This window comes from Hemicordylus capensis, chromosome 2, assembly GCF_027244095.1.
Source record: "Hemicordylus capensis ecotype Gifberg chromosome 2, rHemCap1.1.pri, whole genome shotgun sequence".
NCBI lineage: Eukaryota > Metazoa > Chordata > Lepidosauria > Squamata > Cordylidae > Hemicordylus > Hemicordylus capensis.
In genome coordinates, this window is record NC_069658.1 from 288,915,514 (window position 1) to 288,929,498 (window position 13,985).

The window sequence follows — 13,985 nt, forward strand, 5'->3', positions numbered from 1 at the left end:
AAAAAGAAGATTGCAAGACGGGGAGTGGGGGGGGGGGGGAGCTAAGGTTGCTGTCGCTCCCCCTCGCACCCCTATGTTCCCACAGTACTACCGACAGGGCAGCAGCAGCCTTGCCTGGCCCCATTAAGCCGCCTCACACTCTCTTTCCTTTGTTACCAGCCCCTACAGATGGTGCCCTGCTTGGGTCTCTGGGGTATTGAAGCGGGGGGGGGAGAACGGAGAGCAGCCAATCACAAGGCAGCCCATCAGCTGACCTGCTTTGCTTACACCAGGTGCACGCTGGCTGCAGGCTGTACAAAGCGGAGCTTAGGAGAAGGAGGCTGCAAGCCATAGCGGCGGCTGGAAAGGGGAGGAAAAGAAAAAGAAACAGGCAAGCTGGAGGAGGATTGGGGGACCAGTTACTCACGGGTGTCCAGCGCGGAAATTATAGCCACGATCGCCTTAGCTCGAGCAGGGGGAAGAAAAGAGGGGCGTTCCGCCGAGCCTCTCTTAGTTTCTTTCATCATCATAGACTTATAACATTTAAACTCGAACTGGTGGAGCCTGAATATTAAGCCTGCTTTACTCCACGGCCACGCCACACACCCCTCTCCAGGGATTGTTGTAACTCCTGGGCAGGCTGGGAGGTGTCGAATGAGCATCTTCTGCTTCTGCACGGGGGGTGGATTTAAAAAAAAATTTTTTTTTTAAGGTTCTTTTCCATTGCACCCACCATCCATTCCCCTCTGGGTAAGTTTTTCCCCTCCCTTTCTCCCTCACGTTGGGGCGGGGCGGGGGCAGGGAGCTGAGTTACCTGAAGGGATTAAAGGAGAAGCCAAGTTGCTGTGCTGTAAGGCAATGGAGAACACAGGTATGTTAAAGATGTGGGCGGGGGGTTGGGGGAGCGTATGTTAAAGAGCCCGGTTCCCCGAATCCATCGAGAGTGGCTTTTGTCTATGAGGATCAATAAGTGGGCACCCAAGGGACTGGTGAAAGAGATGTCGCCTAGCAGCGGTTGCTTTTGTTTGGGAAGGTTGTAAAGGGAATGGCATTGAGAACGCGTTACCTAGCACACACGGTCCGCAACATGTATGGTCGTAGTCGAACGTATTAAATCACCCTGGTTTTCTCTCCATTAGAAAGAAAAGGAGTGTGCTCTTTCTCCCCCCCCCCCGCTGCCAAAGTATTGACTTGTACTTGAAGCTTATGTAATGTATAATTAAAGGTCTCAGCATCGCCTAAGGGAAGGGAGATCTAGGTGTTGACTAGTCTTCCTTCTGATGGATGTGGTGGACTGGTTTTCAAGACTAAAGCAAGTTGCCAGCCATAATGTAGTCCAGGGAAAGTATGGAAAGTTTGCAAGCCGGTCTCCTTTGTGCTTCCAGGCATGAGGGATAGAGGATGGCGGCTGTGGCAGCAATGAGGAGTCCCTCCCCTTCTTTTCTTTCTCTTAAGAAGCTAGTTAGCTGGCTTGTAGTTTCAGCCTCAATTCCGAAATTCGTTTTGCATTGTCTTTCTGCAGAGGTTTGAAACATTCCAGTTAAATGCATGCATTCTGTCTTTGATTGTCTTCTTCAGCCTCAGGAAATGGTTTTATTGCTATCGGGATAGTTGTGTTTGGCGGATGATACAGTTATTTGTATCAATGCTGACTTTAAGGGTTGTGTTAGTCTACCCTGTAAGGCTTTTGGTCTCTTTCTTGTGAAGAAAAAGGAAGCAAGACAAGCACACAAGTACTAAGAAACTCAGCAAGATGCTTTCCAGAATATTATCACCATGCTGACGACTGTTACCCCCTTTTGTTTTGTTTAAAACACTACATGAAGCTTTCTTTCTACATGTTTCCCCCCCTATTTTCTTCTGCATTTTAGTGCACTTGCTACATTAAGCTACTAGGGAAATGAAATGGACAGTGAGGCATATGTGACAAGAAAAGTACAGGGTTGAAGTTTTCATTTCCTCTTCATGTGGTAAGGAGACTGGTGCTGTTTGTCCAGCAAGGGGCATGTGTGTCCCCCTAAATCTCTGATTTGCATGCAAATGTGAGTGCACCCTGGCAGATGTCTTGCCTCCTCCATTCACATGAAGGAATTTGAAAAGACAAGGAGTCTTCAGTTTAACAATAGACCTTAAGAAAATGGTATAAAGGCTCAGTGTGAGGAGCTTTTTGTTTCCCTTTCTGTTTTGGAAATTATATGTCTTGCTGTCTGTCACCTCTATCCAAGAGCCAAAATCTGTTGAGTTAAAATCCTAGGGAATTGCTTGTTCATTACCTGTAAACTTTGCTTTTAAAATTTTTTCTCCTTTTCCAACTGGTTTACATAGAACAGAATGAAATTTTATTTTCTCAATATGTTTAACCAATTTCAGTTTTGTTCTTATAGTTTTCTTAATGGATGCCGACCTCTTTCTCTTTTTTTAAAAAAAGCACTGCACTTTTATTACTCATGATATTAAAATGCTAAACAAAAGGCGCAGCAAGTCAAAGCAGATAAGGCAAGATCCTGAGTCAGTGGGCTTTAGTGATGGCCTAAGCCTTTTAAGCTGTGTGCATTTAAAAAAACAAAGTGCTATCCCTGCCCCACCCACACATGTTTCCTTATGGTTTGATGTAAACATCTGGAATTAAGGCAAGCAATGGGTTTTCAGACCATGCCATTTTCCCTGTCCCTTTAGGAATTAGCTTGCTAGCCTGTGCATTTCACCTCCTGGCATTATGGAGCCTTATCGGACAAAAGCATGCAGCATGGACTGCACGTGAGTCTGGATGAATATCCCTCCTTGCATGCCAGGCACCAGTTGCTGCCTCCTTTGTTGAGTTGCTTGGCTAAAAGAAAAAGACCCCTTTAAAAAAAACACACACAAAAAGTTAACCCTTGGTGTCCATTGCTTCAATGAAAGAGACAACACAAAGAGCTAGAGGGAAATAAGGCATTGTATTAGTGTACCATTGTTTGGAAGAGGAACACAACAGATGTTCATCGATTTTATGCATTTCCCTAAGTTATTTAGTCCTAGTTCAGTGCATGTTTCTCAGTAAGCAATTGGGTAGAAATGGAAAGGAGCCAAATAGAAAAGTTTTTAAAGTGTGCAAGAGGAGGAAAGAAGCATCTTAACTGAGTGTTTGTTCACAACTTCCCCCTTTCATTGAGCTGTACAGTACAGTAGTTGCACTCGGACTGAGTATTTTCTTTTTTTATGGGATCCTATATGAAAGCGGCTTGATTCTGCTACACAAGGCTGTCCTCTTAACAAAACTGGAAAGTATTTTAAAAAGTGGCAGCAGCATTCTCTCAGACAATTGCATATCACCTGTACTCCTCCAATAAATGTTGTTGTCAATATGTGAAGTGAAATTTGTAAGGTCTTTTTTTAAAAAAAAGTATTTGGAAAGATAAGCATACATGCCCACTGAGGGGAAACCATTTGCGTAGGGTTGCCAGATGCTCCTTGTTTCAGGTTTGCACCAGAAAAGTTACTAGCCAGCCTTTCTCTGCATGCCTAGTCACCTGTGGCCAGAGTTGATTTGGTTAAATCATGATTTAAATTGCTTCACAGAAGGACTCAAATTTAAATGATTTAAATCACGATTTAAATGACTAGTGAGGAAGAGTCTATTGAATCATCATTTTCTAGTAAAAGTTTGTTCTTGTTTAGTCTAATATAGTCAGTAAAACTTTATTTCGGTCATAGACCAGCAATACAACAATATAGTCTAATATAACTTTAATACGTTTTCAGAGATATAGGTTTCATTTTTAGAAGGTGGGTACACACTATAAGAGAGGTGGGTACACACTTCTCATTATGTGGTTTCATGTGGGCAACCAAGCCTTGCATTTCTTTGTTGCACTGTTTGCATTTCGCACACATGGCTGTTTTATCCACAGGTACAGGAACCTCATTAAAATATTCCCAAGTTGGAGCGGGGGGGCGGGTCTTGCTTTATGGCCTATTGCCAAAACAGGTCCCTTCTACAATGGAGGATACATTCAGAAAAAAGTTTCATAAGAACAACATGAATAAGTTCTTTTCACTTCTGGTTTCACTTTCTATTCCCCTCTATCGCTTGCATTTATATCCAGACTCCTCCTGCTTGCTCAGATCTACTCCATCCTCCCAAATTTTCTATTTATTCATTGGCCTTCTTTAGTCTGATTAAAACATCATGCTATACAAGTGTACAGATGTCTGTACACATGTGTGTGTAAACTTCTGTACCTGGGTTCATTTTAAAAGTGAACCTGGATACAGACACTTCAAATGCATGGAACATATAGGAACTGTACCTCTGTACCTGCGTTAAGCATAACATGTGAATGACTGTATCTGTATAAGATCTATGTCCCTGTGTATGCTGTACACTTGTATGAGTGTTGAAACTTTTGTTGAAAAGTAAATATTCATAATAAATTGCATGTGAATGGACCTAATGTCTTTGCATTTCTAGAGAAAGAGAGGGATATGGGCTTAACCATGTGTGCGCGCATTCGCACTACATGCACAACACTTGCAGAATAGGATTGATTAGGTCTGTTTATCTCTCAACCCCATGTACAGCAGTTAACAAGTTCACAGACTGATTAGGAGCTATGATTAACATTCATGATATCTTTGACCTAGATTATTTTTTTAATATATTTTTTTAAAAATTAAAATTTGACTTTAAAAAAATCTGGTGTGTTTTTTTTTTAATCATCATTTTTTATCAACCCTGTATGAGACATAAAAGAAATATTCACATGGTGTGTTCTTTCTTGGTCAACTGGAGACAATTCATCACAAGATGAAACAAGTGAATGTTTGTAAGCCTAACTTATTTTTAAAAGCTGTAGTCAATGAATTTCCTAAAGGCTTATAAAGTTATACTAGTAGTTGTGGCGATAGTCTTAAATATGGTAACTTCATTGAGCATACTAGTGTACTATGGTATATTCTGATTGATTTGTCATAAAATGTCAAGTGGAGGTCCTAAATTAGGATCCCAGTTTGCCCTTTGCTCAAAACCTTTATAGATTAATGGTGCAGACATGTCTTATTAGGAATTCAACTTTCCAGACTTAGCTAACTATCATAGTAGAATTGGCATGGGTTACATGATATGAAACCAGAAGATTTCTTTTCTTAGTTCTAAGATATGTCTGATGCAGTTTTGTATTTATCATATCTATATTCCACCTGGTATGTGTCTCTCTAAGCCACCTAATGGCGCAGTGGGGAAATGACTTGATTAGCAAGCCAGAGGTTGCTAGTTCGAATCTCTGCTGGTATGTTTCCCAGACTCTGGGAAACACCTATATTGGGCAACAGCGATATAGGAAGATGCTGAAAGGCATCTCATACTGCGCAGGAGGAGGCAATGGTAAACCCCCTCTTGTATTCTACCAAAGACAGCCACAAGGCTCTGTGGTCGCCAGGAGTCGACATCGACTTGATGGCACATTTATCTGTATCTCTAAGTAGTATACACAGTTTAAAACACAACTAATTTAAAACAGAGTAAAAACAACTTCACTTAATAAAAAGTTAAAATATTTTTTCATGAGATTTCATGCATGTGACTCTGCACTGGTTCAAATGATACACTGAACCAGCCCTTTAAACGTTCTGGAGGAGAAGCATTATGTGCATATGTCTCTTCGCCACCCACCTGCCCAACACCCATACCGTAATTTAATTAGGCAAGGTAGAGATGAAATCTGCCTCCCACCCAATACAATAAGGCAGTGGTGCACTGGGGAAGGGGAAAGATGTGCATGCCCACACACCGCACCTGTGTTTAAGGGCCTAGTTCTCAGTATTGTCTGAACTGGCCCCATGTCTTCTCCTCCCTTTCCTCACTATACTATGAGTTGGTACCAAAGAATAAGGTAAAATCATTGTGTATGGTGTTGAAATAACTTTTGCTAAAATAAGACATACAGCATTTAATTTGCATGTCTCTTCCTCGGACAGAATGGAAGTTTTTTCTTATTTTCTGCTATATAAAAAGTAGCATTCCTTTCCTCCTCCTATGTAAGTATGTATATATCTTAAAATGTTTCTCTCCTTTTTTCAGTAGAACTCAAGGTTACTATAACAGTCACAGCCAAAATACAGCAATAAACATACAATAAAGCAGAACAACAACATCATTAAAAGACTATAACATGTTTTAATCCTTTAAAAAAACAACAGACTTCAAGTGGTAGGGAGTTGAAGTCTCCCTACCTAATGCTTCTCCTCCCTAAAGAGAGAAAGCCACCACTGAAAAAGCCCACTTGTGCATCACTACCAGCTAAGCTTTAGATGGCAGTGGGATGTGAGGAAGAGCGGTTGCTACTGAGGGGAGGCAGTCTTTGGGTATCTTGGCCTTAAACTGTATAGACTTATACTCAAGCTAATCCAGTAGTAGTCCATATGCAAAATTATCTTGCCTTCCTACACTTTTCAAAAACATGTATTACAAGTTTCTAGGTACCAGTCCAGCAGATTATTTCAAAGGTTTAGGTTCAAATATGAAATTTCAAGGTCACCAGACACTGAGGAATAGGGATGTGCACAAATGGCTTGAGGCAGCTGATGGGAGCAGTTCCCTTAAAAAGCAGGTACGCAGCTCCTTACCTGCTCGTCCCCACCCTGCCACTTTTCCAGCAGTGCCTGCTCTCCAAATGGCCACACAGCTCTGCAGCGCTGTTCCCTGTAGCCTCTGTGCGGCATTGGCACACACATGGCTGGTGTGTGTGCATGGTCAACATAGGTTGCTGTCCATGTAAATGGCCAGTGCACATGCATGATGTTTGGTGGGGAGGCAGGTTTCATCTCTGCCTTGCCTAATTAAATTATGGTGTGGCTGTTGGGCGGCGGGTGTTTGGTGGGGGAGAGACACATGAACCTAATATGTTGTTGACCATGCAAATGTGCATGCCAACACCATGCAGAGCCTGCAGGGAACAGTGCCAAAGCCCCAGTTCAGTGCTTCCCAGAGAAGGCATCGAACCAGCTAGTGCACATCTCTAGTGAGGATTTTTTCAGTTCTTCATATAGTGGTTAATAGTCGACCGTAATCATTTTCTAATCTTCCATTTTATTTTTATTTATTTGACATAAACCACCCAAAATGTATGTCTCTGTGGGGTTTACAATAAAACAATAAACATTAAAACAAAATTAAGAGGTTAAAATATTAAGTTAAAGTTTAACACAGTGTTAATGGTTAAATGTTTTTGAGCGAGCTCTTCAGTAGAGTAGCAGAATTTTAATACCTGGGCCAAGCTTTCTTCAGGAAGCTTGTGCTCATATTTATATCAGAAGCATTGAGACTTATGCAGTGGAATTCCAAGTAGAATTTTATTTATAGGCTGCTTTGTTTCAAAAATATTGAGTTGGAGCAGGTTGCTCAAGACTCATGGTGATAAAGGGTCATCTAGTTGGCATTACAGGCCTATTATTGGCAACTGTCCAGGTCATAAGCCTTGACCAAATTGTTGTGATGGTGGTCATAATGACTACATCAACTATTTCTGTCATACTTACAATATACATACAAATATGAGGGGCAGAGAACTTTATTTATTAGATTTTTTATACTGCCTCACTCAGGTGGCTCTGGGTGGTTCACAAATATAAAAGCAGATAACAAATAACTCATTAAAGACAAAATTAAATATCAGGCTAAACAGATATGTTTTTAGTGCTCTTTTAAAAAACTCTTAAGTTTCTAATATCCATGGAGAGTGCGTTCCAGGGTTCAGGAACAGCTATAGGGAAGGCCCAATACTGAGCTGCTACCAGGCGAACTGGTGGTTGGCGGACCTTTCCCAATGACCTTAAAGTACTGTGGGGATCATACTGAAGAAGGCGCTCTCCTAGATAACCTGGTCCTAAGCTTTTAGGGCTTTAAAAGTAATCACCAGTACTTTCAATCAATATCTTTATTACAGTCTTTGACCTGCCGGCAAAACATAAAAATTGTCATCCGAACAGAAGCGAAAGATTAAAACTATAAAATTATAGTTTAAAATAGTCAATGCCTATGAGGGCTGTGAAGACAGTGACTATAGCATATTAAAAGCATATTGCTCAAAAAAACCCTATGAAATTGGTTAAATTTAAAATTTAAAATGTGATAAGGTAGATCATAAAAGCTAAGAGCTAACAGCTATATTATTAAAAACAGCCTATGTGTATGAAAACAGTTTGAACGTGATATCATAAAAGTCAGAGTATTGCTATAAACTAAGATCAATTTTTTAAAAAAACCCTGTAAAATTAGTTACGATGACCTGCACTTTGTATTTTGCCCAGAAACACTGGCAGCCAGTGCAGCTGTTCTAAAATGGGCATAATATGGTTTCTCAGAGAAACCCCAGAAATCAATCCAGCTGCTGCGTTTAACTTGCGTTTCTGAACAACTTACAAAAGCCGCCCCATGTACAGTATGTTGCTGAGTCAAGCTGAGAAGTTACTAGTGAGTGCCCCACAGTTTTTAGAGAACTTGTGTTCAAGGAACGGATGTAGCTGCCATATCACAGAGCAACTATCCACGAATGACGCCATCTGAAATCTGCCTGAGAAATAGGAAAGGAACTACTGCAGAGTAATATCCTGTATACCCACATCCCTCAGACAATTCAGAAGGATACCATGGTCAATAGTATTACAAGCCACAGAAAGATCCAAAAGTACCAACAAAGTCGCACTCTCTTTGTTGATTCCTTGGTATTGATCATCTATCAAGCCAACCAAGGCTGTCTCAACGCTATAGCCCACTCATATAACATGGTTTTTGATATATAAAAACTAAAGGTTATGAGCTAACATTACAAAATAGAAGCCCTTTGGAGCCTGTAAGTTTTACTCATCTGTTTTAATTTTTCTATAGTTAACCGAGAGCTGGACGTTCTTCCAGATACTGAGATGTGTTCAAAAAGTAAATCTGTACTTCCATCATTTAGCACTGATTCTCAGAAGCTGCTGCAAACATCTGTATATCAGTGGCCTTTGGTAGAGACCTCAGCAGCATGATCTGTGTGTTTACTAGTCTCATTTAGCTCAGTAGGGTTTACTCTGTAGTAAGTGTGTTTAGGTTTGGAGCCTGGATGTATAAAGAACCAGAAAATATTAGGGTAGGGACTTTGTTTGAGAGTGCTGTGGGGGAACGTGTGTGTAGGTAGGGAATCTGAATGATCTTGGACACTGGAAAATATACTGAGTTTTTAGAGGTAAAATTGCACTTGCATGCACCCAGAAAAAAAATGTAAGGGATAAACAGCTTTTCAAGAATAAATCTGCCTTCACCATTGCTATGATGTCAATGATTTGGTTTAAAAAAAACCCAAAAAACTAACCAGGACCCTAGATTAATAAAAACAAGTAGTAATTTTCAGACCCAAGCTATCTTGGTTCACAAATACCCTTTTTTGGCAGGGATGTGGTCCCCACAGCTGTCTTCTCATTTGTGTATGAAATAGAAACACTGGTGTCATTTGTAGGTTACCATAGTTACATGAACAATACACGTGTGATACTTCATCTTTCCAAGCTAAAAGGGTTTTTCAGTTCTGTGCCTAGAAAATGACTGCCAGGCGAGAAGGTCTCTGTCTCTGTCTCTCTTTAGTATACAAATTTCTTCCCTTTAATATATTTTCATAATGTTATTTTGATGGCATTTCTCCCTTTTCATTTGAGCAAGAGCTCATTGCAAGCCTTTTGCTAATTAAACATCCAGCAAGCTGTTGTACTCCTGTGGCTTGCAGGTGCTTCATAGGTTCACCGATCTAATTCTTAATAATGACATGTCATAAGGTGACTTGGTAAACAAGATTTGCAATACATTATTTATCAGCTTGCCTTTGAGAGCTGGTTAAGGCTTGTTAATGGAGGGTTGAACTTGGATCTGGGTTCAAATCTCAGCTCATCGGTGACAGAAGGTGTGGCTGAAGGCAAATGACCATCTGTCGGCCTCTATTCTCCATTTGTTTAATATGAATAACAAATGGAACCTGCAACAAAAATGTTGCATCAGATTTGAAATCTCATCTGTTACACTGTTGATGGAGGGGCAAAATAAGACATTGATAGGTAGCAGGAAGGTTCTTGTCAGAATGCTTTTCATGTTTGCTATAGCATATTTTGTTGCTTTTGCAGCATGTTTTTCCTCTTTGTTTAAAAACAAAATTGGAACATCTCTCTGTTTTCGTATTTGTCATTTTCTTCTCCTTTTTAGCCTGCTTTCCTTAAGGAAAGTAAGCTTATGAGATCACACAGTATTGTGTGTGTGCTTGTCCCATCAACTTTGCAGTGACTGGACCAACATGAACCAAACTGAGTACAGTTGTAAGGACACATGGGACACCTCAACAGCATAGTTTGATGTCATCCACACTGATTCAAGATGGCAGACGTGAACATTTGAGGCAAAAGTGGGCTAACCTGTGAACTGCCTAATCGATTTGAACCAAATTTAGTCCAGTTGTAGGGATAGTAAAAGGAAAGTAGGCAGATTAGTTTTTGTCAGAACTTGTTTTCTTTATATATAGCCTGTGTCTTGTGAAACTAATACCCCTGTCACTTTCTTTCCTTGTTCCCCCCCTTCCTTCATCTCCCTCTCTGAATATTTTTTTAACTTCCTGCCCCAGAACATTTAGTATTATTTTCTATACCCTGTAGATTGTAAGGAGAAAGACTTCCTGTCAGAACCTTTGAGCATTTCATGGCTGCAAAGCATATGAGCTCTCTGCCTCTTTGGGAGTAGTTTTTGGTTCTGTGGGGGAGAGGTGCAGGCTAGGGATGTGCAAACTGGTTCAGGAGTTTGGCGATTTGGTTCGGGGATTTGGGGTCAAACTGAACCCCCCCCTCCCAGTTCCATCCGGACCGGAACTGAACCCCGCAGCAGTCCATGATATATATATTTTTAAAAATTATTAAAAAGATTAATATTACCTCTAGCCCCTTCGGGGAGCTTCCTAAAGGTCTCGGGGTGTGTGTGTGTGTGTGTGTGTGTGTGTATGTGTGTGTCCGCAAAGGTTCCCCCTCCCCCTGCCAGCCTCTTAAGTCACCGCTGCGGCCCGTAAAATGATGTTTTTGGCCCGTTCAGGCCGCTGTATTTGCATGTGGTGGCCATTTTGCCTTCCACCACACATGCGCAAATGGCCTTTGCAAGGCAAAATGGCCACCATGTGCAATTACAGAGGCCCAAACAGACCAAAAAATACCATTTTACGGGCCGCGGTGGTGACTTAAGAGGCCGACGGGGCAGGGGGAACCTTCACGGACACACACACACACACACACACACACACACACACACCCCTGCGGCCTTTAGGAAGCCCCCCGAAGGGGCTAGAGGTAATTTAATTTATTTTTTTTTAAAAAAAATTGCAACCCTCCCTGCAGGGTTGATAGGGGCTGGACCGAACTGGTCCGGTCAGGTTCGAACCTGGCCAGCTGGTTCCATTCACACCCCTAGTGCGGCTTCCCTCCAAACACTAACACTTTTTAGCATGCATCAAGAATTTGGGGGTGCTGGAAGTTTCCCTCCCAGCACCCCCAACTCCCTCCCTAATTGGAGCTTGCAGAGACTCTGTGCCTATCTGCACTTTCTATTAGCAATCAGTGATATATTAATAGGCTATTACCTACTTCACAATCTGTTTGTAAGAAGAAATGCAATATGCAATTGTACTGTATTCTTCACACTACATAATATTTATTCTACATAAATATTAGCTAAAATCTATGATTAATATTTTAGAGGCCTCTTGAGATGGGTAACACATTGGAAGAAGTGCTATGTGAAGCCACACCTAATAAATATATCCTTAGGGGAAAGTAAATACAGGAGTTCTAAGAAACAGAAATAATTTTATTGCTTCCCAACCTGTAATTAAGTCTAATACAAATGTAAATTGAGTGATTTGGTTAAAAAGCCATTCAACCATACTAGAGGTGCTGTCATGCTATAACAATGCTAATCAGTACTCTTGTGCTTATAGAAGAATCCTTAAATTGTGAAAGGCTATTAAGACAATCAGAAGATTAACTTGATTACTTTTGTTTTAACAGCTACTGGATATCTATTGTTCATATTATTGAGTCTTATGTTTTTTCTCCTTGCCTGAATTAGATTTAACTGTAATTATTTGAGATGAAATAATGGAAGGTGGGCATTTGCTCAAATGTAGGCAGGCATAACATTAATTTTAGGCATGGCACATTAATCCTTTATGTGTTGAAGCTCATTAATCTAATGTGTTGAGGAAACTAGATTGGCTGGTGAGAGCGGGGTGTGGGTGGTTATTGTCTTACATATAGCTGGGAGAGAGGGTGGAATCCAGTTAAAAACACTTCTTCTCCCACAAGCATGTTAAGCCTGCCTTGTCCATCTCTTCTCCTTTATTAATATACTGAATAATCTTTTGAAAAGACTAGCCAATTTCACATAATTGTTCTATTAGTGGCTGTTTGCCATGATAGCTATATTTATTTAATTTAATTTAATGTATTTAACAGGTCTTTATTTTGCCCCAAACCTATGTGTCTGGGTGGTTTACAATAAAACAAAATAAATAACAGGAAAAGTTAAAACATAAAAACAATTTAAAGTTTTAAAACAATGTTAAAACTATTAAAAGAGTATTTAATTAAAAGCCTGGGAGAACAGATGTGTCTTTAAAGTTTTTTTAAAAAAACTTGTCAGAGATGGGGATGCTCTTATTTCAGCAGGGAGCGTATCCCAAAGCTTCAGGGCAGCAGCAGAGAAGGCCCATCCCTGCCACCAGACAAGGCAATGGCAACTGCAGACGGACCTCTCCAGATGATCTCAGTGGGCGGTGGGGTTCATACCGAAGAAGGCATTTTCTTAAATACCCAGGGCCCAAGTTGTTTAGGGCTTTATAGGTTATAGCCAGCACTTTGTATTTTGTCCGGAAACATATCGGCAGCCAGTGTAACTCCTTCAATACAGGAGTAATATGGTCTCTCCTAGATGACCCAGAGACCAGCCTGACTGCTGCATTCTGAACCAACTGTAGTTTCCAGATTATGTACAAGGGCAGCCCCACATAGAGCGCATTGCAGTAATCCAGTCTGGAGGTTACCAGCAGATGTACCATTGTTTTGAGGTCATCTGCTGGGTCACCAGCAGAGCCAACACTAAATCCTTCCAAGGCTTCTTGGAATCCTATTGTATCCAGTAACCTTCTTGGGTGGACCATCCTAATGGGCCCTGTGCCCCTGCAGAGGTGGGACGTGGTCATGAGTCCAGCCTTAACCAGATAGTGGTCCGCCCATGACAATGGGGAAATCCCTGGAGTTCCAACCAACGGAACACCACCCTGTTCAGAGCAGAAGACCAAATCAAGCGTGTGACCAGCACCTTTTGTTTTGCCCAGAAACTTATCAGCAGCCAGTGTAGCTCTTTCAAAATGGGAGTAATATACTCTCTCTGAGATGACCCAGATATCAACCTGGCTGCCACATTCTGGACCAACTGTAGCTTCTGGACTACATACAAAGGCAGCCCCACATAGAGCACCTTGCAGTGATCCAATCTGGAGGTGACCAGCAGATGTACCACTGTTTTGAGGTTGTGTATCTCAAATGGACGCAGCTGGCATATCTGCCAAAGCTGATAGAAGGCACTTCTGGCAACTGCCTCAACCTTGGATACCAAGGAGAGGCTTGGATCTAGAAGCACCCCTAGATTGCATACCTGTTCCTTCTGGGGAAGTGTGACCCCCATCCAGAACAGGCAAATCAAAATCATCTCCCGGTTTTTATCTCACACAATGAGTTCGTTCATCTTATCTGGATTCAGTCTCGGTTTGTTACCTCTCATCCAGCCCATCACCACCTCCTGCCACTTCCTGGCAGGCATTTAGGGAGGTTATGCCTTATCCTGATGATATTGACATGGAGAAATAGATTTGGGTGTCATCAGCATACTGATCACACCCTACACTGAATCTCCTCCATGATCTCTCCCAGCAGATTCATGTAGATGTTAAACAACATTGGAGACAATA

General features: G+C 41.3%; 1 protein-coding gene across 2 annotated transcripts in view; it reads left to right on the forward strand.

Annotated features, from left to right (window-relative positions):
• Positions 1 to 223: 223 nt before the first annotated feature.
• Positions 224 to 13,985, forward strand: part of LRRN1 (leucine rich repeat neuronal 1) — a 57,106-nt gene continuing 43,344 nt past the window's right edge. Inside the window, exon 1 of one of the 2 annotated variants that reach the window (XM_053301801.1) lies at positions 224 to 729. The gene's annotated coding sequence lies outside the window, so the exon portion shown is untranslated. Of the gene's footprint in view, positions 730 to 778; positions 851 to 13,985 lie in introns of those variants that run through there. The other variant, XM_053301803.1, reaches the window with a different exon arrangement.